Source organism: Ranitomeya imitator, chromosome 6, assembly GCF_032444005.1.
Source record: "Ranitomeya imitator isolate aRanImi1 chromosome 6, aRanImi1.pri, whole genome shotgun sequence".
In the NCBI taxonomy this organism is placed as follows: domain Eukaryota; kingdom Metazoa; phylum Chordata; class Amphibia; order Anura; family Dendrobatidae; genus Ranitomeya; species Ranitomeya imitator.
Genome location: NC_091287.1, coordinates 130,466,066 through 130,493,915, shown reverse-complemented (window position 1 = coordinate 130,493,915; position 27,850 = coordinate 130,466,066). Strand labels below are relative to the sequence as shown.

The following is a 27,850-nucleotide window of genomic DNA, read 5'->3' as shown; positions in this document are numbered from 1 at the left end:
AGCAAGCATTTTTTTATTTTCACAAGGGTAACAGGAGAAATTGGACCCCAGTAATTGTTGCGCAGTTTGTCCTGAGTATGCTGGTGCCCCATATGTGGGGGTAAACCACTGTTTGGGCGCACGTCGGGGCTCGGAATTGAGGGAGCACCATTTGACTTTATGAATACAAGATTGGCTGGAATCAATGGTGGCACCATGTTGCGTTTGGAGACCCCTGATGTGCCTAAACAGTGGAAACCCCTCAATTCTACCTCCAACACTAACCCCAACACACCCCTAACCCTAATCCCAACTGTAGCCATAACCCTAATCACACCCCTAACCACAACCCTAATTCCAACCCTAACCCTAAGGCTATGTGCCCACGTTGCGGATTCGTGTGAGATTTTTCAGCATCATTTTTGAAAAATCCGCGGGTAAAGGGCACTGCGTTTTACCTGCGGATTTACCGTGGATTTCCAGTGTTTTTTGTGCGGATTTCACCTGCGGATTCCTATTGAGGAACAGGTGTAAAACGCAGCGGAATCCGCACAAAGAATTGACATGCTGCGGAAAATACAACGCAGCATTTCCGCGTGGTATTTTCCGCACCATGGGCACAGCGGATTTGGTTTTCCATATGTTTACATGGAACTGCAAACCTGATGGAACACTGCTGCGAATCCGCAGCGGCCAATCCGCTGCAGATCCGCAGCAAAATCTGCACCGTGTGCACATAGCCTAATTCTAAAGGTATGTGCACACGCTGCGGAAAACGCTGCAGATCCGCAGCAGTTTCCCATGAGTTTACAGTTCAATGTAAACCTATGGGAAACAAAAATCGCTGTGCACATGCTGCGGAAAAACTGCACGGAAACGCAGCGGTTTACATTCCACAGCATGTCACTTCTTTCTGCGGATTCCGCAGCGGTTTTACAACTGCTCCAATAGAAAATCGCAGTTGTAAAACCGCAGTGAAATGCGCAGAAAAACCGCGGTAAATCCGCGATAAATCCACAGCGGTTTAGCACTGCGGATTTATCAAATCCGCAGTGGAAAAATCCGCAGAGGAACAGAATACGTGTGCACATACCGAAACCCTAACCCTAGCCCTAACCCTACCCCTATTCTAACCTTAGTGTAAAAAAAAAAAATTCTTTCTTTTTTTATTGTCCCTACCTATGGGGGTGACAAAGGGTCATTTACTATTATTTTTTTATTTTGATCACTGAGATAGGTTATATCTCAGTGATCAAAACTCACTTTGGAACGAATCTGCCGGTCGGCAGATTCGGCGGGCGCACTGCACATGCGCCCGCCATTTTGGAAGATGGCGGCGCCCAGGAAAGAAGACGGACGGATCCCGGGAGGTAAGTATAAGGGGGGGGGATATCAGGGCACGGTGGGAGCGTCGGAGCACGGGGGGGGGGGGGTGGATCGGAGCATGGGGGGGTGGATCGGAACACGGGGGGGTGGATTGGGAGCACGGGGTGGGGGATCGCTGTGCAGGGGGGTGGATCGGAGCACGGGGGGGGAATCGGAGCACGGGGGGAGTGATCGGAGTGCGGGGGGTTTGATTGGAGCACGGGGGGAGCGGACAGGAGGACGGGGGAGCGGAGCACAGGACAGAGGGGAGCGGACCACAGATCGGGGGGCTGGGGGGGCGATCGGTGGGGTGGGTGCACATAAGTGTTTCCAGCCATGGCCGATGATATTGCAGCATCGGCCATGGCTGGATTGTAATATTTCACCAGTTTTTTAGGTGAAATATTACAAATCGCTCTGATTGGCAGTTTCACTTTCAACAGCCAATCAGAGCGATTGTAGCCACGGGGGGGGGGGGGGGTGAAGCCACCCCCCCTGGGCTAAACTACCACTCCCCCTGTCCCTGCAGGCCGGGTGAAATTGGAGTTAACCCTTTCACCTGGCCTGCAGGGACGCGATCTTTCTGTGACACAGCATATGCGTCACAGGTCGGATTGGCACCGACTTTCATGACGCATACGCTGTGTCACAGGTCGGGAAGGGGTTAAATCATCTGATTTTATGTTTGTGTGAGTTTCTTCCCTTTTTCTTTTCAAATTACAACTTATTGTATTCAACATTTATATGCAACAATAAAGAAACACAAAAAACAAATACCAAAGTGCCAGAATAAATACATCTTAATCATCATAACACAACTTGCTCAACATTTTCAACCTGAATTCATTGAACAAGCCAAAAGAAAAACGGTGATCATATCAAGTGTGATTTTCCAAATACAGTCTCATCCTAATTATATGTTAAAAACAAGATCAAAAGAACCAATATTTTTACCACCTATTTATACATGTAACAACTTTTTTTCTATTATATCACTAAACATGTCATTTATGAAGTGTTTAGGAAGAATAGTACAGTAGTTAAATCCTCGTTTTATAAAATATGAACTAATCAAACAATTAATGATAGGTTTTTACACTAGCCTTTTATCATCAATGTGTCCCTTCTAGTGGGTGAAATGTAATCTTGTCCATAAGCGCTTACTAGCAATGGCCATTTCCTTTTTTGTCAGAGTATGGACGACTGTCATGGTGTTCGGCTCCACTTGAGTTATTTTGTTAACTTTTACAATGTCTGGTTTTCTTGGATACACAAAGGACGGCGCTGGACCGGAAGCTGCAGAAAAGTCCTTCCTACTTCTTCATTTTCACAATCTTTGGAGAGTCCAGTAGCCGCCACCAGCGCCGATCATATTCACAAGTCACATCACCAGTTATGTCATCCATTGCCAATCTTGTGCCGCCTTCTACCACGTCATGGACGTCACTCTCTTTGCTGAATGCAAAAACCCTTGTTTTTATTTCTGTGTCACTACATGGGATGACAGTGCGGTATTGCCGAGTCCCCTTTCTGCTTCCTGTAACCGAGGTTTTTACAAATTCTCCTCTTCGTAGTCCTGGTTTGTACAATACATGGACTGGATGTTAAGAATATTTTTCTCCCTCCATTTGAGGAGTTGCCTGGGTGATAAGATTTGGTGTGAATATGGCCTCTGGAGGCTCGAGTTGCTGGCCTCTCAAAAAAATCATGGATTATTTGGTAAATATAGACCCCACACTGTTAAACCACAGGCTGAACAGATCTGAATGCGAGATTTTCGAATTGACACTGTAATACTTTAATTTTTTTAAATATGATACCATCACGATCCCAGCTTGTATTTTGGTACAGATGTGTCTAGGAGCATAGCAGGCACATGTGCAGTTTTTGAAATTTTTAAATTAAACGTTTTTTTCAGAAATGCGTTTTAAAGTTTTGCGCTTGCGTTCGCATAGGTAAAATATTATCAAAGATACTCTTGTGACATATCTGGTGAAAGCCTGTACAGTTCTGAGTAGAATGGTGTTTATTTTGTTTCTCTATCTTTTTTCTAGCCTGAGTTATGGGGAGAAATGTAAAGGCAGGCAACACCGAAATTCACACTTTTTCCGACCTTTGAATATCAATAAAAAGAAATCTAGAATTTTTTTTTCCTTCACATTTGGCATTCTCTGACACACTATTACCAAATAACAAAATCTCAAAAGAATTAAAAATATAGCGGTAAAAATCATTGGTTCACTTGACATGGAATGACCCGCAGGTGGCTTGTCAGTGCCTGCTGAGAGCAGGCTCCGGCAAACCTGCAGCACTGCCTGTCAGACCGCTGATCTGACACAGTTCTCTGCCACCTGGGACAAAGTAAAAAAAAAAAGATATTATACTGTGTAAAAATATATTTTTTTAAAATTCCTAAATAAAGAAAAAAAAATATTGTTCCAGTAAATACATTTCTTTATGTAAATAAAAAAACAAATAATAAAAGTATACATATTTAGTATCCCCGCGACCGTAAAGACCCAACCTATAAAACTGTCCCTCTAGTTAACCCCTTTAGTGAACACCGCAAAAAAATAAATAAAAAACTAAGCAAAAAAAAAAATGCTTTATCATACCGCCGAACAAAAAGTGGAATAACATGTGATCAAAAAGAGATATAAATAAACATGGTACTGCTGAAAACATCAATCTTGTCCCGCAAAAAATGAGCCACATAAGCGTCATCAGCAAAAAAAATAAAAAAGTTATAGCTCTCAGTATAAAGCGATACAAAAACAATTATTTTTTCTATAAGTTTATTTTATAAAAGCACCAAAACATAAAAAAATCATATAAATGAGGTATCACTGTAAACGTACTGACCCGAAGAATAAAACTGTTTTATCAATTTTTCCACACTTGGAACGGTATAAACGCCTCCCCCAAAAGAAATTCATGAATTGCTGGTTTTTGTTCATTCTGCCTCGCAAAAATCTTAAAAAAGCGATCAAAAAATGTAATGTGCCCAAAAATGGTACCAATAAAAACGCCAACTCAAGACCTCACATGACTCTGTGGGCCAAAACATGGAAAAATTACAGCTCTCACAATGTGGTGATGCAAAAACTATTTTTTGCACTAAAAAGCGACTTTTAATGTGTGACAGCTGCCAAACATAAAAACCCGCTATCAATAGTAAATCAAACCTCCATTTATCACCGCCTTAGTTAGGGAAAAATAATAAAATAAAAAATGTATTTATTTCCGATTCGCCATCAGGGTTAGGGTTGGGGCTAAAGATAGGGTTGGGTTTGGATTACGTTTACGGCTGGGATTAGGGGTGTGTCTGGGTTAGGGGTGTGGTTAAGGTTATGGTTGGGATTAGGGGTGTGTTGGGGTTAGGGTTGTGATTAGGGTTAGGGGTGTGGTTATGGTTGGGATTAGGGGTGTGTTGGGGTTAGGGTTGTGATTAGGGTTAGGGGTGTGGTTATGGTTGGGATTAGAGGTGTGTTGGGTTTCCCTTCTGAGCTCTGCTGTGCGCCCAAACAGTGGTCCCCCCCACATATGGGGTATCAGCGTACTAAGGACAAATTGGACAACAACTTTTACAGTCCAATTTATCTTGGCACTCTTGGGAAAATAAAAATTTGGGGGCTAATCATTTTTGTGGGAATTTTTTTATTTTTACGGCTCTGAGTTATAAACTTTAGTGAAACAATTGAGGGTTCAAAGTTCTTACAACACATCTAGATAAATTCCCTGGGGGGTCTAGTTTCCAATATGGGGTCACTTGTCGGGGGTTGCTACTGTTTAGGTACATCAGGGGCTCTGCAAACGCAACGTGACGCCCACAGACCATTCCATCAAAGTCTGCATTCCAAAATGGCGCTCCTTCCCTTTCTAGCTCTGCCATGCGCCCAAACGGTGGTTCCCCTCAACACATGGGGTAACAACTTTGGGGGTCCAATTTCTGCGGTTCCCCTTGGGAAAATAAAAAATTGGGGGCGAAAATATCATTTTTGTGATCTAATTAACTTCTGTGAAGCACTTGGGGGTTCAAAGTGCTCACCACACATCTAGTTAAGTTCCTTAGGGGGTCTACTTTCTAAAATGGTGTAACTTGTTGGGGGTTTCCCCTGTTTAGGCACATCAGGGGCTCTCCAAACATGACATAGCGTCCAATCTCAATTCCAGCCAATCTTGTATTGAAAAGTAAAATGGCACTCCTTCACTTCCGAACTCTGCCATGCGCCCAAACAGTGGTTTACCCCCACATATGGGGTATCAGCATACTCAGGACAAATTGTACGACATCTTTTGGCATTCAATTTCACCTGTTACCTTTGGGAAAATAAAAAATTGGGGGCAAAAGATCATTTTGTGAAAGAATGATTTTTTTTATTTTTACAGCTCTACATTACAAACTTTTGTGAAGCACTTGGGGGTTCAAAGTGCTCACCACACAGCTAGATAAGTTCCTTAGGGGGTCTAGTTTCCAAAATGGTGTCACTTGTGGGGGGTTTCAATGTTTAGGCGCATCAGAGGGTCTACAAACACGACATGGCGTCCAATCTCAATTCCAGCCAATTTTGCACTGAAAAGTCAAACAGCGCTCCTTCCCTTCCAAGCTCTGCCATGCACCCAAACAGTGGCACCCCCACATATGGGGTACCGGCGTACTCAGGACAAATTGTACAACTTTTGGGGTTCAATTTCTCCTGTTACCCTTGGCAAAATAAAACAAATTGGATCTGAAGTAAATTTTTTGTGAGAAAAAGTTAAATGTTAATTTTTTTTTTAAACATTCCAAAAACTCCTGTGAAGCACCTGAAGGGTTAATAAACTTCTTGAATGTGGTTTTGAGCACTTTGAGGGGTGCAGTTTCTAGAATGGTGTCACACTTGGGTATTCTCTATCATATAGACCCCTCAAAGTGACTTCAAATGTAATGTGGTCCCTAAAAAAAATGATGTTGTAAAAATTAGGAATCGCTGGTCAACTTTTAACCCTTATAACTCCCTAACAAAAAAAAAATTTGGTTCCAAAATTGTGCTGATGTAAAGTAGACATGTGGGAAATGTTACTTATTATGTATTTTGTATGACATATCTGTGTGATTTAAGGGCATGAAAAAGTTGGAAAACTGTGAAATTTTCACCAAATTTGTTTTTTTCACAAATACACAGGTAATATCAAAGAAATTTTACCACTAACATGAAGTACAATATGTCACGAGAAAACAATGTCAGTATCACCAGGATCTGTTGAAGCGTTCCAGAGTTATAACCTCATAAAGGGACAGTGGTCAGAATTGTAAAAACTGGCCGGGTCATTAACGTGAAAACCACCCTCGGGGTTAATCTTTATTTTTAGTTTTCTGTTAATGAGATTCTTGTGCCCTAAGGCGGGGCTGGTGTATGTGGTGCTCTAGCTGACAGGTCACTGATCCCTCACTGACCTGCCCGCTAGATTGCATAATGAATACCTAACATCCTGAATAGAGACGAAAAATGTTTCTGCAGGAAGGTGCCGGCCGTGGAACCTGCTCTGCAGCATGATTGCATGCTTAGTGTGCCAAGAATACATTTTCTTGTTACCCAGCTAGGGAAAAAAAAAAATGAAAATGGCGCCCTCCGCAGTAGCAGCTATTGGTGTCTATAGCTGCTTCTGTCCACGCGCCATGGATCATGATTAAGGGTGCGCAGCCACTTGAAATGCGTAGATGTCACATATCATGTAACTGTCAACGCTGATATTTTACCCTCTGCTGAGCACTTCTGGTGAATAAATAAGTTTGCACACAAGTTTGTTGAGCTGGATTTCTCTTGTTTTTGTTAGGTGAGTGTGGCGCCCCAGGGTCCTGGTCGTCACAGCATTGCTTTCCTCACGGGGAGAGTGATGCTACGTTTGGAAGCAATGAAGGATAACTTATCGGGTAATCAGCATACACACATGTTCACACTCCAGGCCACAAGAGGGAGCTTTTGATCCTATTGACTAGGTGACTCCCCTATATATACACTATGGTTTGGAGGAAAACAGAGAGCAGATTGTCAGACAGAAGGGAGCAGACCGACCTAGAGGGTCAGAAGGGGCCGTGTAGTCTGAAGCACTACAATACAGAAAGCCAAACATTGTTCAGTGAGCGTGCAGGAGCGAAGCACAGGAGTAACATCAGGGGAGACCAGCTAAGAGCAGGCTGCCTCCTTCTGAAGCGCAGATAACCGGTGGCCGGACCACCGAGGTTGTAAGGACTCTACGACTTACACCAGAAACCGGCAGGACAGCTGAACTGCAAGTTACCTGTCCGCCTTAATACCCAGGAGGCGCGGTGACACCTATAGAGCCCGGGGCGTGCTAGAGTCCCTGTAAAAAAGCTCAAGTCACCAGTCATACGGGTTATGTCCTATCATATATGAAGCCATAGGCAGTAAGGGACTACAACACCACTGCGATAGAGGAAGGTTTTTAACTCCACCTGGTAAGGGGGACTCTGAATTCACTTCCAAGCCGGCTAGACCCTGCGATCTGGTGCCCTGGACTGTGGCTGCCTGAAGTCTTCAGTAAACCAGGTAAAGAGAATGCAAACCTGTGTCCTCGTTCTTTACTGTGCCACTCACCATCTTCTATCTACACACCGGGAGCCCTGGGGATACACTTCACCTGTGGGAAGTTATACCATCTAGATGCCATAACATCACCCCAGAGTACCCCTTAAAGCAGCGTCAATCCCCACTGACCGAATACCACAGGTGGTGTCACATATATATAAACTCTATTCACCAAATCCCTTTAAAGACTTTCCCCTTTTTACATGGGCGCCCAGGGCCATGGACCGGGTCGCCGCTACTGTGACATCCCCCTGTGAACACCGGACATGGTACCGGGTACCCCATGGCCCTGGCGGGCGACTCATGAGTATAACTGTGCTTGTTATTTTTAAATAAAAATGGAAGTGTTTTATTTATATTTCACATAACAGGCTTTGCACTTGATGTGTTTATTTACCATACAACTACAGGATTACTAATAGGTGTCTTCTAGACGCCTCTCCATTACAAATCCGTGGGCTTGATGTCACCAGACAATACAAAGTTGATATGAACTTCACAAACATTACCCCACTTGCCATCGCTACAGGGCAAAGAGCCAGAATTGGATCATCTAATAGTTCTGCCTTTTCTGGGCTGCTATTTGTGGACTGAGGCCGGCGTCACACTGGTTTATTGCATCCGATGCGATATGCTAATGACACTCGGCTCCTGCTCGCAGCAGAGCGTCATGCGTCTGTGCTGATTCTCTCGCACAGGGAGGATCGGAGCACAGCTGCAAAGGAGGCGGAGAAATGATTTTCTCCATCTCCTCCATTGCTGGGGTCCGCTTATAACGCACATCACTCAGATGATAGTGATATTTCACATGTAAAGCTCCATGGAATAAATGGCGCTATAATAATAATCATATCGGCCTTTTTCTCTTGACTTTGTATTGTCGGTTCTTGATGATCTATTGCAGCTGCAGTGGGATCTGTGCTACATGAGATCACACTTTTTTTTAAGCAAAACATTTCCCTGCCTGTTTTTGTTCCAAAAGAATTTATTGGGTTTTCCAAACTTTTTAACTGGGGAGGGTAGGTCAGGGGAGGGGGAAGGGAGGGATATGAGTGTAGGGAAAGTACCCCTATAAAAATAGGGGAGACGGACCGTCACACAATACAGTAAGAATATACAATGTTGGAGTGGCATTGAGATAAAGCATCATAGTAGGTTTGTAGAGTAATATAGTGGCCATTATTTTACATATAAGAAACAAATATATGAAAGCCACACCTAAACTTGATTAGATAACTCTGACGATATGTTGCAGCTCCAAAAATACAACCTAAAAACAAAAAGGTTAGTTAAGAAATGCATAGACATAAATAATGCATTAGCTCTGAAGCTGTTCAATGATGGCATATTATACACGTAAGTATAGATGGCTCAAAAGCTGTCCAGTAGAAATGAAGATTATGTGAAGGCCTGTCGGCTCCCGGACATCGTCAGATGACCTATGAACCTTGTGGGCAAAATGTTCGGTTCCAATACAGGCTGTGACGTGGACTAAACGTAAAGAAGTGAGATGTCCCTCAAAATTCTCAATTTGGTTTGGGTTTGGACACAGGGCCAGGAGGAGATCTAGGAGGACCAATTCCCGCACAATCCAGGAAGTCCGCTGCCCCGTCTGGAGAAGTGAAGGTGCGCCACTTTGCCGCAAAATAGAATCTTAGGCTGGAGAACTGATGCCAAATGTACTGCATTCCAGCCTGCTGCAGTCTATAGGTGACGTGTTGGAATGATTTTCGTTTTTGTAGAGTATCCTTACACAGGTCCCTGTAGAAAGACAAGTGGCTGTATGGGGAAGAGAGAAATTTTGATTCCCTTGCGACATTGAGCAATGAGTCTCTTAACCAGTTGGGATAGAATGAGACAATTACGTCTGCAGCTAGATTTGACGAGAGAGACAGTGGTCTGGGTATCCTGAATGTTTTCGCAACTAAGTTTTTCCCTTTCGTATCAGGGAGCAGGTAAGATATCATAGATGAGACATAGTCTCCCAGTTGAGATTTTCCCACTGATTCTGGGATTCCTCGGATTTTCAGGTTGTTCTTTCTTTTAAAGTTTTCAAAATCTGATAAGTTGTTCTTAAATGTGACTATATCTTTTTTTAGATTGGTCATAGGATCTGGTTGTATAGGTTCACCCCCTGTATTATGGGAAGACTTCAACTCGTGATGTTCCCTAGAGGTGTCAGACTTTTTCAGGGTGACGGGAGGTTTGACAGAGGACACTTTAAAGTTAGAGGTTGGAACAGCATTAATTTGTGAAAAAATGTCTTTAAATAGTTTTTTTGAAGATTTTCTCAGATGTTCTGGTTCCCGTTATGTCCATAGATGTTAGGAGAGCCTTACATAGATTAACCATGAATTTCACTGAGGGGTAGCTGTCAGAGGCTGAGATTTTGTCTATCAAGGAGTAATTAGGGACCTCATAGCAAGATTGTTCATGCTCCATGTCGCTATTATCTGAGGACTTTGACATGTCGTCTAAGCCGCTCAAATCCTCAGTGTCGCTAGACCCCTCTGAGTACCCGTCTGAGCCTGATAGGCCCTCATTGTCAAAGTCATCAGATGAACCGTTGTAGTCAATGTCGGAGGAAACTGAAGATTCCATACAGTTGTCTGGGTGTGCATATTTCTCTTCTAATGGTGACATAGGAGGGTCAGGGGTTAACTGAGAATAGTCAGTTTTGGGCTGATCTTTAGATATCCCTCCAGTAAGGGTTTCAAGTTGTGCATTGAGTGAGTCAATAAATGCCTGGGGCATCGTTGCAGCAAGTTCTGCTATTTTTCTTAAGGCCCCTTCACATTAAGCGACGCTGCAGCGATACCAACAACGATCCGGATCGCTGCAGCGTCGCTGTTTGGTCGCTGGAGAGCTGTCACACAGACAGCTCTCCAGCGACCAATGATGCCGGCAACCAGGGTAAACATCGAGTAACTAAGCGCAGGGCCGCGCTTAGTAACCCGATGTTTACCCTGGTTACCATCCTAAAAGTAAAAAACAAACAAACGCTACATACTTACCTACAGCTGTCTGTCCCCGGCGCTGTGCTCTCCTCTGCACTGTGTAAGCACAGCGGCCGGAAAGCAGAGCGGTGACGTCACCGCTCTGCTTTCCGGCTGACCGACGCTCACAGCCAGTACAGGAGGAGTGCAGAGCACAGCGCCGGGGACAGACAGCTGTAGGTAAGTATGTAGCGGTTTTTTTTTTTTACTTTTAGCATGGTAACCAGGGTAAACATCGGGTTACTAAGCGCGGCCCTGCGCTTAGTTACCCAATGTTTACCCTGGTTACCAGTGAAGACATCGCTGGATCGGTGTCACACACGCCGATCCAGCGATGTCAGGAGGAGTCCAGCGACGAAATAAAGTTCTGGACTTTATTCAGCGACCAACGATCTCCCAGCAGGGGCCTGATCGTTGGTCGCTGTCACACATAACGATTTCATTAACGATATCGTTGGTACGTCACAAAAAGCAACGATATCGTTAACAATATCGTTATGTGTGAAGGTACCTTTAGTGAAGAGGATTTATTCTTACCCATATTGGATTTATTTTTTGAGGATACACCGTCATTGGTGGTGTTGAGCTGGATCCCCAGCTCCAGTGATAGTACTTCTTCTTCCTCCTCAAAATTCAGCACTGGAGGTGATAGGGAGTTGTCTCTGTGATTGTGCCCCTGTTGTGGGTACGATTCTGTCCCATCCCTAAGGGGTCTGTCCCAGTCTGATGAATTACACTTATTGCCGCTTCATTTATCATTAGGCAGTTTCCCCCTCCTCCCTGCCTGTTTTTAAGCAGTGTTCTACCCCATAGTAATGAGGTGTGATCCCCTGCCGTAATGTCTGTATATTCTTTTTTTCCCCTGCCCTGGAGCTGTGGTATGATCAGACCATGTTCCTACACGGTCAGACACGGCCATTACACAGTACACAACAAGGGAACATTTAGAAGATTATCTCAGCACAGGAACATTTCATCTAATCACATCCAATTGTGGAACTTCTTATTCCAGTTAGACCCCTGTGGGACAGCCCCTTTAAGAGTCGCCGCTCACGTGCAGCAGCCATATGTTACACCCAGAACACTATTTTAATTAAGCATTTTTGCTTTTAATTCGTTTTGCTGGAGGGAAAAAAACACCACTTTGAGCACAAATCTTCACAGACCACTTACATAGGGCGGGCTTCACAATTAAGCAGAAAGCACGGCGGGGGGTCTCCTGACCAGAGCCTTGAGGTCAGCAGCCCCCGCCCTGTCTGCGCCCCGCTATGGTGCACGGTCCAGATGATCCCGGGGGGATCCGGTTGCCATGGGTGACCGCGCCATGGGGGGCTGTACCGGGCAGACTCCGCACCTCACACACGGGCTCCACAGCTGCTGCCGCCGGCGGCCTACGTCATCAGGCGTGTGAGGTCACGTGTCCTGCACGTCCCCGTACGTCACTATCGGAAAAGTAAACGTTAACGCGGTCAACGGCCAGGTCACAAATTCAAACTTTACCCGCCCTCTTCCTTCCTCCCGCCAGTCGCGAGACGGCGCCAAACATGTACTGCCTGGCACCGGCATAAGTGTCCGCTCCGGACAGCTTGCAGTAACGCGCTCACCCGCCGCACCGCACACAACGTAAACTGCCGGGAGGAAAAGTAGCCGAGCGCGCACCCGCCACAGGAAGGCAGAACAAAGGATGCAGCGAGCGCGGCGGCGGCGAGGGGGGACCTGCTGGCGCCGGCTTCTTTTCCCTCTCTGCGCGCTCATTGGCTGCTCGGGCTTGGAGCGCCGCTTCAGCGACCAATGGCCGGAGTGTGGTGGTTAGGCGCCGGGGTGGGCGTGGCTGCGGCCGGGCTGGGGTGGGCGGGGAGAGGAGGATCAGGGAGGATAGTTTGGCGCCCGGGACCGGCGCTGCTGACTGAGCTCGGGTGTCACTTATCCGTTGGGGGGAAGCAGAAGAACCGGCGGAACAGGAGGAGCGGCGGCGGAGACCAGTCCCCGTACGGTAATGCTCGCCTGTCCGGTGTGCTGGTGCCAGGGGGCTACACTATGGGGCCTGTGTGAGTGCAGGCGAGGACAAAGGGGCCGCCCCCAGCCTGGAGGAGGAGGGGCTCCGGCAGTACTGCACACAGCGCCGGGCTGGAGGTGCACAGGTGCTGCCTGCGGGAACTTCCCGGCGCACGGAGCGAGGCGGCTGTCGCGATATGAGTGGGGAGGGCGGTGATCGGGGTGACTCGCGACATCAGGGGTCGCAGCGCAGTAACTTTCTCACTCACTGACTTCAGGTGCCGGCTTGTATCTGCAGCAGTATTACTGATCGGCGGGTCGTGGAGGCGCCGCATGTCGCGATACTATAGAGTGACCAGTGCTCGTCACATTAGTGCTGGCAGAGTAGGCAGCAGAGTGGGGGGGCCGGGAATCGCCGGGCACCTGCCATAGAGACCACCTGTGGGATCCCCGCTAGTCAGGCGGATGGGGGTCACCTATCCCACCCCAGGAAGCACCATATACATAGTGGAGATGGGAACAAAACCTACAAGGAGCAGAGAGGGAAGACCACAAGTACCATGAGTGTAATCTCGGTGGAGATGGGGCAGAGCAGCACTGTTCCCTCCCTGCATATGGGGGCTGTGGAGTGGGCCCCGGATGGAATGTTACTGGGGGCCCCATCATCCCAGTCTGCCTCTGCACACCTGTGCACTGCCACCTGTAGCGGGGATCCCTGCTCTGAGGGGGGTGCCCCTTGCTCTGAGGGGGGTGCCCCTTGCTCTGAGGGGGGTGCCCCTTGCTCTGAGGGGGGTGCCCCTTGCTCTGAGGGGTGCTGTCAGTGTCACAGCGTGGGCTGGTGGACATGGCTACGCGTTGGCTCTCACATAATCCAAGGGGTAAAGATTCTTCTGGCTGCGTCCTGACACATTGCTGTCTCTGACCTTCGGCCTCTGTCTCCCGCCCCCATGGAGCCGCACTTTGATGTTACCGCCTCCTGGGCATATGACGGACATATGAAGAGGTGCAGGCTGTTTAATACATTCGGCAAGTCTTACATTAACCCTCACCTTTAGAAATACCCTGGTTTAGGGAAAGAGGGGAAAAAAAAAAAAAAAGAGACAAGTGCGGCGCTTCCTCTGAGCGTAATACGTTTTTACCAACAAGTTAAAAACATTTCTTTTATTTGTAGTTATGCTCACCTTCTATCGGTAAGAAATGCACGTTGAGATTCTCAAGGAATCAATTCTTTAGGCAACTCTTCTCCGTATGTTGTATAATCCAATAAGGTGTGCAGCTCACTTTGGAGAACTATGTGTTGATCCTGCTTCAGATCCACATAGGTGGCAATTTCAAAGAGAAAAAAAACAAAACAAAAAAAAAAACTCCAAGTAAATGTGGCGCTAAGCACCTACGGATTTTTTTAATTCATCCACTTCAAGTGAAAAATGTTAAAAAATTCATTTATTTTCTCAAAATAAAATATATTTGTAAATTTTTTTTAAAAAACAGTACAACGCGTTTCGGCTGCTATTTTTACAGTGCAGCCTTCATCAGGTAGTAAAAAAACAAAAAGAACAAACAATACAATAAGCACTATAAAAGGATGTTACAACCTCCAAGTTCTCTTATAAGAGAACTTGGAGGTTGTAACATCATTTTATAGTGCTTATTGTATTGTTTGTTCTTTTTGTTTTTTTTGTTTTTTTACTACCTGATGAAGGCTGCACTGTAAAAATAGCAGCCGAAACGCGTTGTACTGTTTTTTAAAAAAAATTTACAAATATATTTTATTTTGAGAAAATAAATGAATTTTTTAACATTTTTCACTTGAAGTGGATGAATTAAAAAAATCCGTAGGTGCTTAGCGCCACATTTACTTGGAGTTTTTTTTTTTTGTTTTGTTTTTTTTCTCTTTGAAATTAACCCTCACCTGGCATAGGTCCCTCATTATGGGAAACCTGTTGCCCCTTTGCTAAGTACCACCCACTTGGCCCACTCACAAAACCAGAGACTTAAAAGTATGTGGCCCCAGCTTTCTGGCAGAGAAAATATAAACCTCCCTCACTGACGTGGCTAAGGCTGCGTTCACACAACCATGTCCCGTCCGTCTTGGCTCTGGCAGCACACTGACCCATAGGATTTGAGTCATACACTCATCAGTGTGAAAAACCCGGATCGAGGTCTCCGGACCGTGACTCAAGACTTGTCCTATTCTCTTCCGACTCGGCCATGAAAGTCTATGGAGATCCATACTCAATGGATGAAACAGAAGATCTTCCTTGTATTTTAGCGTTCCATCAAAGTTTCTTCAGATTTTATAGGGGTTGTCCAGGATTAAGCTGCAAGTACAGGGTCACATTATGTGACTGCAGACTTGTGGCTCCTCACGTCGCGCGCACTGCGTCCTGCGAGGATTCTCCAGCTCGCCGTCTCAGTGCAAGTGGATGGAGTGAGGTCGCATACTGTCTAGTTGGAATGTCTGGAAACTGCATACTTGTCACATGACCACCCGGTGCTTCCTCACAGCCGCAGTGTGAGGATTCACAAGTCTGCAGTCACAGAGTAACTGCAGACTTGTAGCTTAAAGGGGTGGTCCATAATCAGTAAATTTCATTCTAAATCCTTTTTTAAGCTAAACTAATTTCTAATATACTTGGAGTAAAAATTCCGCACCATTCCCGAGCTACACTAACAGCTTTTTATGTATTTTTTCCTACTTTCTTTCTGATGATGCTTTGCTTTGGTATCCCAGAGGCAGTGATCAGTGATGCTCGTTTCAGTCCATGCGCACAATCGCAGCGCGTGCTACATTGCCGGCTCAGATCAGCAGTGACAAGCCGACAAGAGCACGGTGTCAGAATACCCGGCATGCGGAGACCAGCACTGGACTCGGCACACCAGGTAAACCTGTTAAATCTCACTGTCAAGCTCTGACAGCAGCATTTAACAAGCATCGGCAGGAGCTGCGTCATTCCACGCGTGCGTCCATCGGCGTGCCTGCGACGTGATTGTGGGGTCACAATGGGTTGTCATGACAGTCTGGGCTCTGCTGATGACCCTTCTGCCTGTCACTACGATCCCCCCGTGAATGCTGACCTGTGGCTGGCATTCATAGGAGCTCGTGATTTTAGCTATTCATAGCAATGCTGATGCACTGCTATGTACAGCACAAGCAATAAGACTATCGCAGCTTCAAGTCCCCCGAGAGGACTAATGAATACAGTAAAAAGTTGGAAAAAAAAAGTTAAAATCACCCTGCTTTTGTCACATTAAGAATAAAGACATTTAAAAAACACATTTAGCATTGCTGCATTAGTAAAAGTCTGATCATCAAAATATAAATTAATCCGATTGGTAAATGTGCACCAAAAAAAATCAAAACTGCAGAATTGTTTTTTGACTCAGCCCCAACATTGCAATAAAATGCAAATGAGGTGATCAAAACATTGTATCTACCCCAAAATGGTATCAATAAAAATGTAATCGGGGCGCAAAAAATAAGCCATCACTCAGCCCCATAACCTGAAAAATGAAAATGTTACGGGTCTTCCTAACAAACCAGCGCTGAGAAGTCCGTAAGCCAAACTACAGACTCTGACTCGACTCCTCAATTTCCCAGACTCTAACTCCACAGCGTGTACTCCAGCTCCTAAAATCTTGAAATTCTTTATTGGTGCATATAAATATAGTGTGATAAAAATCCTTGCCCAAAGGTGGATGTAGTCATGTGGATAGACAACGCGTTTCGATCTATACGATCTTAATCATGTCTAACACCATATGAACATTGCCAGTATTCATAGTACTGAGTAGCCTATCGCTATAGATTTCCGAATCACATGACTGAAAAATCGCAGGTCCTAGTGTCTGACCACCTTACGAATATATTAATCTAAAATAAAGGATTTTTATTAATAGTTTTAACAATAATGATATAGTATTTTGTTTTTCTTGGTTAAACCTAAAGCTGATCTTGTTTGTAAATTATATATCCACTACGCCTCCCTTGGTAAGAGGCGCCTCTTAATGTCCCCACCGCGATTTGAGCATTTCACTAATTCTATGCCCTGGACGGACATCGCTGCAATGTTACCTCCATGGCAAATTGCAAAATGTTTGGCAACCATAGATATATTTCCATTACTACCATTGAAATTACTTGTATCTTATGTGTTCAGAGATTCTGGTCTTGAGCTTTCTTGTGGTACATCCTACATATGAGACTTTACATTCTGAACAATTGATCTTATATTCCACATTTTTAGAATGGCAATTTATAAAGTCTCTAATTTTATAACTTAGAATTATCGTGATTAGTAAATGTATTGCCTAATTAGCTTAATGCACATGTGCTACATGCGGTAGTGCCGCATTTATAAAAACCTTTACATTCCAACCATGTATTAGATCTGGGTTTAGATATATAGAGACTTGGAGAAATGATATCCCCGATGGTTGGAGCTCTTCTGGCTACTATGTTTCTACCATCATTTAATATATTTGACAAAATGTCATCCTGTTCTACAATTTGTGGCTGCTTCTGTATAATGGATTTGATCTCATTAAAGTGGGATCTGTATTGAAGGCAAACATATGGTTTATTCTGCTTATTTGCCCTGCTTTTTTTAGACTGGAGATTAGGTTTTAATAAATTTTCTGTCTTTTTTATCTACCATATTTCGGGCTCTTTTTAAACACCATTTGGGATAACTGCGCCTGTCAAGTCGTGTTTCCAAATGATCAAACTCCCTTTCTCTATGGCTAGGTTCACACTAGCGTTGCGCCGCCCTGCGTCGGCGACGCAACGCGCGACGCACGTAAAAACGCGCGCAAACGCGTGCAAAAACGCGCGCGTTTTGCGACGCGTGCGTCGTTTTTGACGAAAATCGGACGCACAGAAAATGCTACAATGTAGCGTTTTCTTGCGTCCGACGCTAGCGTCGGAAACGACGCACGTGGCAAAAACGCCACCGAAACAACGCACGCGTCCCCTATGTTAAACATAGGGGCGCGTCGCCGCTGCGTCGCCGGCGCAACAGCGACGCACATTGGCGGAACGCCAATGTGAACGTAGCCTATCTGCTGCTTTACTGCAGTTTCTCTTAAGTCTAGTAAACTCTCCCACCGCTATGGATTTTATTGTATGGGAGGGTTGACTGCTTGTAGCATGTAACACTGTGTTTCCACTCATGGGTTTTATGTGCGTTTTGCTGTCAATAAATTTACCGCACTCTCCCTCTAATTCCAGATCAATTCACATGTAGATAGATTTACCACATTATTTTCTTCATTTATTTGAATTTTTTCTTGTTGTGGCGAGTGATTACTCCTGGGGGATTTTTTTTAATGTTTTTCTCCCTCCTCTCCTCTTGCGTTTTTTGACATCCTATAGTTTCTCTTCCTGTTTTAATTTGTATTGTATTCTACTGAGGCATCTGATATACTTGCATATGTATCCGTTACATCGGAATCTGAGGACATAAAACTCACTTGCGGTTTATATGTCGTTTTTTTTTTTTTTTTTTTTAGCAAAATGCTGTTTTAAAATTGGGCGTAGAGATTTGCGAGATCTCTCCCATTGTCCCCGTTCATATACCTTTTCAGTTGAATAATCGTTTAAATCTCTTTCAAACTTGCGCTTCTTACGATTTATAATGTCATTTTCTAAAGCGCTTATACATTCTTTCGTTTTAGATAGAGATTCTTCATAGTGTGTCAAAGTTTTATATTCTTCCAAAAATTGATTTGCTTCCTCCATTTTTTTTTTTTTTTTTTAGTCCTCTGGGAATCCTTTCTTTCGCCAGATAGTTCTGTAGTGTGGTAAGATTCCACCATATTTTAGTTTACAAACTAGTTAGTTTTTCAACCTCGCCCAAATGCATAACAAAGTCTCAGTTTCCATTGGTGTTCCTATTAGTGTTGCCAAACGCCTGTGCTGCTTTCTCAATTCTGTTTGCAGATTGCAGCATAATATAAATAACAAAGAAACAAAATAAATAAAACCTGAAACCTCAAATTACATCCCCCGAATGCAGGTGACATTTTTCTTACTTAAGCATAATGTTTTTTCGTTCAATAAGACTATTTACAGACAAAGGACTGGAGTCCCTATGGGAGCTAAGTATTCCCCATCGCTTGCACATCTAACTGGCATTTTGGGAATCTATGTATATTTATTCTGTGAACAACCCGTTTCTTGCTTATCTGTTCTGGTATGGCAGATATATCGATGACACCCTCATTATTTGGGGTGGGGGGGGGGGGGGCGATATGTCTGCCATACCGGAATTCATGGAATATGTGAATTGTAATGATTTTGGTATTAAGTTAAGGTATAGGCATAACAAAAAGTGCAAATCGTTTCTTGATCTGGAATTAGAGGGAGAGTGCGGTAAATTTATTGACAGCAAAACGCACATCAAACCCATGAGTGGAAACACAGTCTTAAGGTACCTTCACACTAAGCGACGCTGCAGCGATACCGACAACGATGCCGATCGCTGCAGCGTCGCTGTTTGGTCGCTGGAGAGCTGTCACACAGACCGCTCTCCAGCGACCAACGATGCCGGTAACCAGGGTAAACATCGGGTTACTAAGCGCAGGGCCGCGCTTAGTAACCCGATGTTTACCCTGGTTACCATCCTAAAAGTAAAAAAACCAAACGCGTCATACTTACCTTCCGCTGTCTGTCCCCGGCGCTCTGCTTCTCTGTACTGGCTGTGAGCACAGCGGCCGGAAAGCACAGCGGTGACGTCACCGCTCTGCTTTCCGGCCGCTGTGCTCATAGTGAGTGCAGGAAAGCACAGCGCCGGAGGACAGACATCGGGAGGTAAGTATGAAGCGTTTTTTTTTTTTTACTTTTAGGATGGTAACCAGGGTAAACATCGGGTTACTAAGCGCGGCCCTGCGCTTAGTAACTCGATGTTTACCCTGGTTACCAGCGAAGACATCGCTGAATCGGCGTCACACACGCCGATTCAGCGATGTCAGCGGGAGAGCCAGCGACCAAAGAAAGTTCTGGCCTTCTAGCCCCGACCAACGACATCACAGAAGGATTCTGATCGCTGCTGCCTGTCAAACTGAACGATATCGCTAGCCAGGACGCTGCAACGTCACGGATCGCTAGCGATATCGTTCAGTGTGACGGTACCTTTACATGCTACAAGCAGTCAACCCTCCCATAAAATAAAATCCATAGCGGTGGGAGAGTTTCCTAGACTTAAGAGAAACTGCAGTAAAGCAGCAGATAGAGAAAGGGAGTTTGATCATTTGGAAACACGACTTGACAGACGCGGTTATCCCAAATGGTGTTTAAAAAGAGCCTGAAATATGGTAGATAAAAAAGACAGAAAATGTATTAAAACCTAATCTCCAGTCTAAAAAAAGCAGGGCAAATAAGCAGAATAAACCATATGTTTGCCTTCAATACAGATCCCACTTTAATGAGATCAAATCCATTATACAGAAGCGGCCACAAATTGTAGAACAGGATGACATTTTGTCAAATATATTAAATGATGGTAGAAACATAGTAGCCAGAAGAGCTCCAACCATAGGGGATATCATTTCTCCAAGTCTCTATATATCTAAACCCAGATCTAATACATGGTTGGAATGTAAAGGTTTTTATAAATGCGGCACTACCGCATGTAGCACATGTGCATTAAGCCAATTAGGCAATACATTTACTAATCACGATAATTCTAAAAGTTATAAAATTAGAGACTTTATAAATTGCCATTCTAAAAATGTGTAATATAAGATCAATTGTTCAGAATGTAAAGTCTCATATGTAGGATGTACCACAAGAAAGCTCAAGACCAGAATCTCTGAACACATAAGATACAAGTAATTTCAATGGTAGTAATGGAAATATATCTATGGTTGCCAAACATTTTGCCATTTGCCATGGAGGTAACATTGCAGCGATGTCCGTCCAGGGCATAGAATTAGTGAAATGCTCAAATCGCGGTGGGGACATTAAGAGGCGCCTCTTACCAAGGGAGACGTACTGGATATATAATTTACAAACAAGATCACCTTCAGGTTTAAACAAGAAAAACGAAATACTATATCATTATTGTTAAAACTATTTATTAATAAAAATCCTTTATTTTAGATTAATATATTCGTAAGGTGGTCAGACACTAGGACCTGCGATTTTTCAGTCATGTGATTCGGAAATCTATAGCGATAGGCTACTCAGTACTATGAATACTGGCAATGTTCATATGGTGTTAGACATGATTAAGATCGTATAGATCGAAACGCGTTGTCTATCCACATGACTACATCCACCTTTGGGCAAGGATTTTTATCACACTATATTTATATGCACCAATAAAGAATTTCAAGATTTTAGGAGCTAAAGTACACGCTTTTTTCCTCATCTTCCATTGCTGCATGTCTTGGTTGGGACGATTTCTCTGTGCTCCTTCGGTCTGTTGGTGAGCTGGCTGTGGCTTATAGCCTTTTTTTTTCTATATATATCTAACTCCACAGCGCTTGTTGCTACTGAGCATGTGCATAAAGTGCAGCACAGATTCATCTCCACAGCCCTGGTCACTACTGAGCATGTACATAAAGTACAGCACAGATTAATCTCCACAGCACTGAGCATGTACATAAAGTACAGCACAGATTCACCTCCACAGCCCTGGTCACTACTGAACATGTACAGAAAGTGCAGCACAGATTAATCTCCGCAGCACTGGTCACTACTGAGCATGTACAGAAAGTGCAGCATAGATTCATATCTAAAGGCTTAGATCAGGAACAGAACAGACATTTGTAGGACAGTTCATAACTTTTCCAAATTATGAAAATATTTACTGCACATCCTTCACTGATCTACTGTATCCAATTTACGTTATATATTTTAGAAGTTGGTCCATTTTATACCGACTCCAGCCTTGTAACAAAATATAAACTGTGCCACAGCATTGGACCTAACCAAAATCCTGCTCTAGGATTTCATGGCAGAATTGTTGGCCATACTTTCTTAATTAAGCTTGTTTGCCCTGTTTGGATTCATAAGGCTATGTTTCCACGGGGTGTAGTCTCTGCGCTTTGGGAGCAGCAGAACACCCGCTCCGCCCAAAGCGCCACCCCCTGTTGTAGACGCGATGATTCCGGATGTTTTCATTGAACACATCCGGAATGACCGCATCGTATTCATAGACTGTGTTATTTATTTTGCGAAGACAAAGCATCTCCGCAAGATAAATAGACATTCTGCGGTCTGGAAAGACACGCCACATGTCCGGTTACGCAGGGAAGCTGGATGCGGCCCTGCACGCATAGTGGAGACGGGATTTCATAAAATCCCCTCCACTATGCTGTAACATCTGGACACTGCAGATTGGAAGCTGTGGTTGTACGCAGCATCCAATCCGCAGCAAATCCTGATTGAATCCGTAACGTGGAAACATACCCTTAGTGTTCTGGCATTAAACACTTTGAAAGTGTACACAATTTTTGCCCCACATAAGGTTTCTCAAGCATTTTGTGACTTTTGGCATTTTCATTTCAGTTTCGTCCAGCTCCTGAAAATGAGTGAAACTCAGATGGGTCATGGCAACGCCGTGTGTATATATATATATATATATATATATATATATATATATATATATATATATATATATATATATAATTTTTTTTTTTTAGGGATATGGTGCCCACATTGCTATATACTGCGTGGGCTGTGCTATATACTACTACTCATACTCTAGAATACCCGATGCGTTAGAATCGGGCCACCATCTAGTGTAATTCATAGCGAGTTGTGACGTACATTTCGCTAGAAATCTTACTCCAGTCTCTAGACTAGAGTATGATTTGTGGTGAGGTGCACAGAGGCGCATGCTGTTTTAAGGTCATACGTTTCTTCGAAGAAAGGAAGGGGAAAAAAACAAAATCCAAAAATTAAAATTGGCTGCGTTGGGAAGGTTAATTTCATGGTGATGTAGGTATATAAGAAAGTCCAAAACACACTAGATGGACAAAAATATTCGGAAACCTACATCTTACACCTGCTGGAGCTTTCATGACCCAGTCTCAAAACACCGACATTAATTTGACGTTGGTTCCCACTTTGCAGCTAAAACAGCTTCCACCTTTCTGGAAAGTCTTATGGGATTTTGGAGAGTGTCTGTGGGAATTTTCTTCCATTCATCCAGAGGGCATTTGTGTTGGATGAGTGGGTCGGGCTCGCCATCTCCATTCTACTGTAGTTCTTCGTAAGTGTTCAATGATGTTGAGATTATGGCGCTGTCTGGGCAAATCAGGGTCTTCTGTACCAAACCCACTCAGCCATGCCTTCCTATGGGTGTCTGTGCACTGGGCCATAGTCATACTGGAACAGAAAAGGGTCTTCCCCCAAACTGCACAAAGTTTGCAGTTGATTCCCTGAAGGGGATTTCTGGGCGGCATACATCTCAGCAGGATCTGTATCTGACTGTCATGGTGAGCACTAACACTATGTAACATACAGTACAGACCAAAAGTTTGGACACACCTTCTCATTTAAAGATTTTTCTGTATTTTCTTGACTATGAAAATTGTACATTCACACTGGAGGCATCAAAACTATGAACTAACACATGTGGAATTACCGTATATACTTAACAAAAAAGTGTAAAACGACTGAAAATATGTCTTATATTCTAGGTTCTTCAAATTAGCCGCCTTTTGCTTTGATGACTGCTTTGCATGCTCTTGGCATTCTCTTGATGAGCTTCAAGAGTTAGTCACCGGGAATGGTCTTCCAACAATCTTGAAGGAGTTCCCAGAGATGCTTAGCACTTGTTGGCCCTTTTGCCTTCTCTCTGTGGTCCAGCTCATCCCAAACCATCTCGATTGGATTCAGGTCTGGTGACTGTGGAGGCCAGGTCATCTGGCGTAGCCCCCCATCACTGTGATAGCCATGCTGCTTCAGTATGCCTTCAATTTTGAATAAATCCCCAACAGTATCACCAGCAAAGCACCCCCACACCATCACACCTCCCCCTCCATGCTTCCTGATGGGAACCAGGCATGTAGAGTCCATCCGTTCACCTTTTCTGTGTCGCACAAAGACACGGTGGTTGGAAGATCTCAAATTTGGACTCATCAGACCAAAGCACAGATTGCCACTGGTCTAATGTCCATTCCTTGTGTTCTTTAGCCCAAACAAGTCTCTTCTGCTTGTTGCCTGTCCTTAGCAGTGGTTTCCTAGCAGCTATTTTACCATGAAGGCCTGCTGCACAAAGTCTCCTCTTAACAGTTGTTGTAGAGATGTGCCTGCTGCTAGAACTCTGTGTGGCATTGACCTGGTCTCTAATCTGAGCTGCTGTTGACTTGCGCTTTCTGAGGCTGGTGACTCGGATACACTTATCCTCAGAAGCAGAAGTGACTCTTGGTCTTCCTTTCCTGGGGCGGTCCTCATGTGAGCCAGTTTCTTTGTAGCGCTTGATGGTTTTTGCCACTGCACTTGGGGACACATTCAAAGTTTTCCCAATTTTTCAGACTGACTGACCTTCATTTCTTAAAGTAATGATGGCCACTCGTTTTTCTTTACTTAGCTGCTTTTTTCTTGCCATAATACAAATTCTAATAGTCTATTCAGTAGGACTATCAGCTGTGTATCCACCAGACTTCTGCACAACACAACTGATGGTCCCAACCCCATTTATAAGGCAAGAAATCCCACTTATTAAACCTGACCGGGCACACCTGTGAAGTGAAAACCATTCCCGGTGACTACCTCTTGAAGCTCATCAAGAGAATGCCAAGAGTGTGCAAAGCAGTCATCAAAGCAAAAGGTTGCTACTTTGAAGAACCTAGAATATAAGACATAATATCAGTTTCACACTTTTTTGTTAAGTATATTATTCCACGTGTTAATTCATAGTTTTGATGCTGTGACAAAACACTCTGGGATCGCCTTTGCTGGGGTCAAAGGACACGTGGTTTGTGCATTGAATCTGAGGCGTACAGCAGGTTTCTGAGCAGGCTGACCTCAGGTCAGATTTATTAACGTGAAAGCAACACAAAAAACAAAACATAAAAATAAACCCTAGCCTGTCCGGCACTAACTAAACAAATACGTTGCTATCTCAACAACTGGGGGGGCTTCTCCCACCCAGCTAACATCATACAGATCTTGAGCAGAGCTCTTCACTCACGTTTGTCTCACACAGGCAGGCAATCTGTGTGCTCCAGGCAGACACTGGAAACACCCAGCTGGTCATCTTTTATTCCTGCAATCATTAACCCATTAGCACCCTGAAGATACTGAGTGGCCTAATTCACATAGGACAAACACCTGGGCGAGATATACCTGCCTCCATCTACCACACCAGCATGAGTCTTACATATCCCCCCCCCTTGCTCAGACCACTCCGGTCGAGCAAGAACACTTTTGAAACAGTGCACTCGGGATAGGGCATCGGCGTTCCCCATCTGCACCCCAGGTCGGTGCTCCACCGTAAAAGAGTAAGCCTGCAGGGCAAGGAACCACCTGGTTACCCGACTATTACGGTCCTTGTGGAGGTGCATCCACTTGAGAGGGGCATGGTCTGTGACCAGCCTAAACTTCCTACCAGCCAGGTAATACTTGAGGGAGTCGAGAGCCCATTTAATGGCTAGGCACTCTTTTTCAACCACGGCATACCTCTGCTCATGTACATTCAGTTTCCGACTGAGATAGAGGACCGGGTGTTCGACTCCGTCCCTCACCTGGGAAAGTACAGCTCCGACACCAGTATCAGAGGCATCAGTTTGTACCACAAACTCGCTGCTGAAATCAGGAGTCACTAGTACGGGCTAAGAGCACAAAGCCCGTTTCAGGCTGTGGAAGGCCTCTTCAGCAGCTGAGGTCCATTTTACCATGACGGAACCCTTCCCCTTGGTAAGATCCGTCAAGGGAGTAGCCATGGCTGCAAAATTGGGTATGAACCGGCGATAATAGCCGGCAATCCCCAGGAAAGCCTGCACTTGTTTCTTGTTCACTGGTTGTGGCCAGCCCTGAATTGCCTGAATACGCTAGTGCATGCCCTTATCATCTCCCGCCTCGACTACTGCAACCTCCTACTCTCTGGACTCCCCTCTAGCACTCTGGCACCACTCCAATCCATCCTACACTCTGCTGCCCGACTAATCCACCTGTCCCCCCGCTATTCCCCAGCCTCTCCCCTGTGTCAAGCCCTTCACTGGCTTCCTATCGCCCAGAGACTCCAGTTCAAAACCCTCACACTGACATACAAAGCCATCCACAACCTGTCTCCTCCATACATCTGTGACATGGTCTCCCGGTACCTACCTACACGCGACCTCCGATCCTCCCAAGACCTCCTTCTCGACTCCCCTCTCATCTCTTCTTCCCATAACCGCATCCAAGACTTCTCCCGTGCTTCCCCCATACTCTGGAACTCTCTACCCCAACACATCAGACTTGCGCCTACCATAGAAACCTTCAAAAAGAACCTGAAGACTCATCTCTTCCGACAAGCCTACAGCCTGCAGTGATCCTCAACCTACTGAACAGCCGCACAGCCAGCTCTTCCCTCTCCTAGTGTATCCTCACCCACCCCCTGCAGACTGTGAGCCCTCGCAGGCAGGGTCCTCCCTCCTTATGTACTCGTGTGCCTTGTTATCTGCACATGTTTAATGTATTTGTCTATATTTGCCCCGTATTCACATGTAAAGCGCCATGGAATAAATGGCGCTATAAAAATGTATAATAATAATAATAATTTTGTCGATCTGGGGTTTAACCACTCCTCGGCCAATCACGTAGCCCAAGTATCGGGCTTCTTCAAGCCCGATGTGGCATTTCTTGGGGTTTGCCGTTAAACCTGCATCTCGCAGGTCATCAATCACGGCTTGTACCTTCTGGAGATGAGTTTCCCAGTCCATGCTGTAAATTACGATGTCATCCAGGTAGGCAGAAGCGTACTGTCTGTGAGGCCTCAAGACTCGATCCATCAATCTCTGGAACGTTGCGGGAGCTCCGTGAAGTCCAAACGGCATATAGACATACTGGAACAGACCTTCTGGTGTAGCAAATGCCGTCTTCTCTCTGGCCGCCTCGGCCAGAGGAATCTGCCAGTACCCCTTTGTTAAATCCAGGGTCGTAATGTATCGGGCTTTACCAAGCCGGTCGATCAACTCATCGACCCGGGGCATAGGGTACGCATCAAATTTAGAGACTGCATTCAGTTTCCTAAAGTCATTACAAAACCGGATGGAGCCATCCGGTTTAGGTATCAACACAATTGGACTGGACCAGGCGCTGTGTGACTCCTCAATGACTCCTAAGTCCAACATTGCCATCACTTCCCGGGAGACGGCTTCACGGCGGGCTTCCGGAATCCGGTAGGGCTTCACATGAACAGTGACGCCAGGCTCTGTGACAATCTCATGTTTCACCAACTTCGTCCGGCCAGGTTTTTCGGAGAAAAACTGTCGGTTCTGTAACAAAAATTGCTTAACCTCAGATTTTTGTCGTTCTGAGAGAGTCTCAGCAACCTGCACCTCTGGTACAGTAGGTGAACAAACCGGACGGGGCAGATCCGCCGTTAGGGCAGAGCGGTCTTTCCAGGATTTTATCAGATTCACATGATAAATCTGTTCCGGTTTTCTCTTACCCGGCTGGTACACTTTATAGTTCACTTCACCAACTCTTTCTCGGACCTCAAATGGGCCCTGCCATTTCGCCAGGAATTTACTATCCACCGTAGGGATTAGGACCAACACCCTATCGCCGGGTGCAAATGTACGGACCTTAGCGCCTCTATCATAACTTTGCCTCTGGGCTCCCTGGGCCTGTAACATATGGTCCCTAACAATGGGCATGTCAGCGGCAATACGATCCTGCATTTGTGTTACATGGTCGATCACCGTTTTAAAGGGAGTGACTTGACCTTCCCAGGTTTCTTTTGCGACGTCCAGCAGTCCCCGGGG

The 27,850-nt window shown here is 45.0% G+C and overlaps 1 protein-coding gene across 2 annotated transcripts in view; it reads left to right on the top strand.

Moving 5' to 3' along the window:
• Window positions 1–12,779: 12,779 nt before the first annotated feature.
• The window catches only part of LOC138642144 (histone-lysine N-methyltransferase EZH2), an 86,967-nt gene continuing 71,896 nt past the window's right edge, over window positions 12,780–27,850 (top strand). The window contains exon 1 of one of the 2 annotated variants that reach the window (XM_069730097.1): window positions 12,780–12,923. The gene's annotated coding sequence lies outside the window, so the exon portion shown is untranslated. The remainder of the gene's footprint in view (window positions 12,924–27,850) is intronic. The other variant, XM_069730096.1, reaches the window with a different exon arrangement.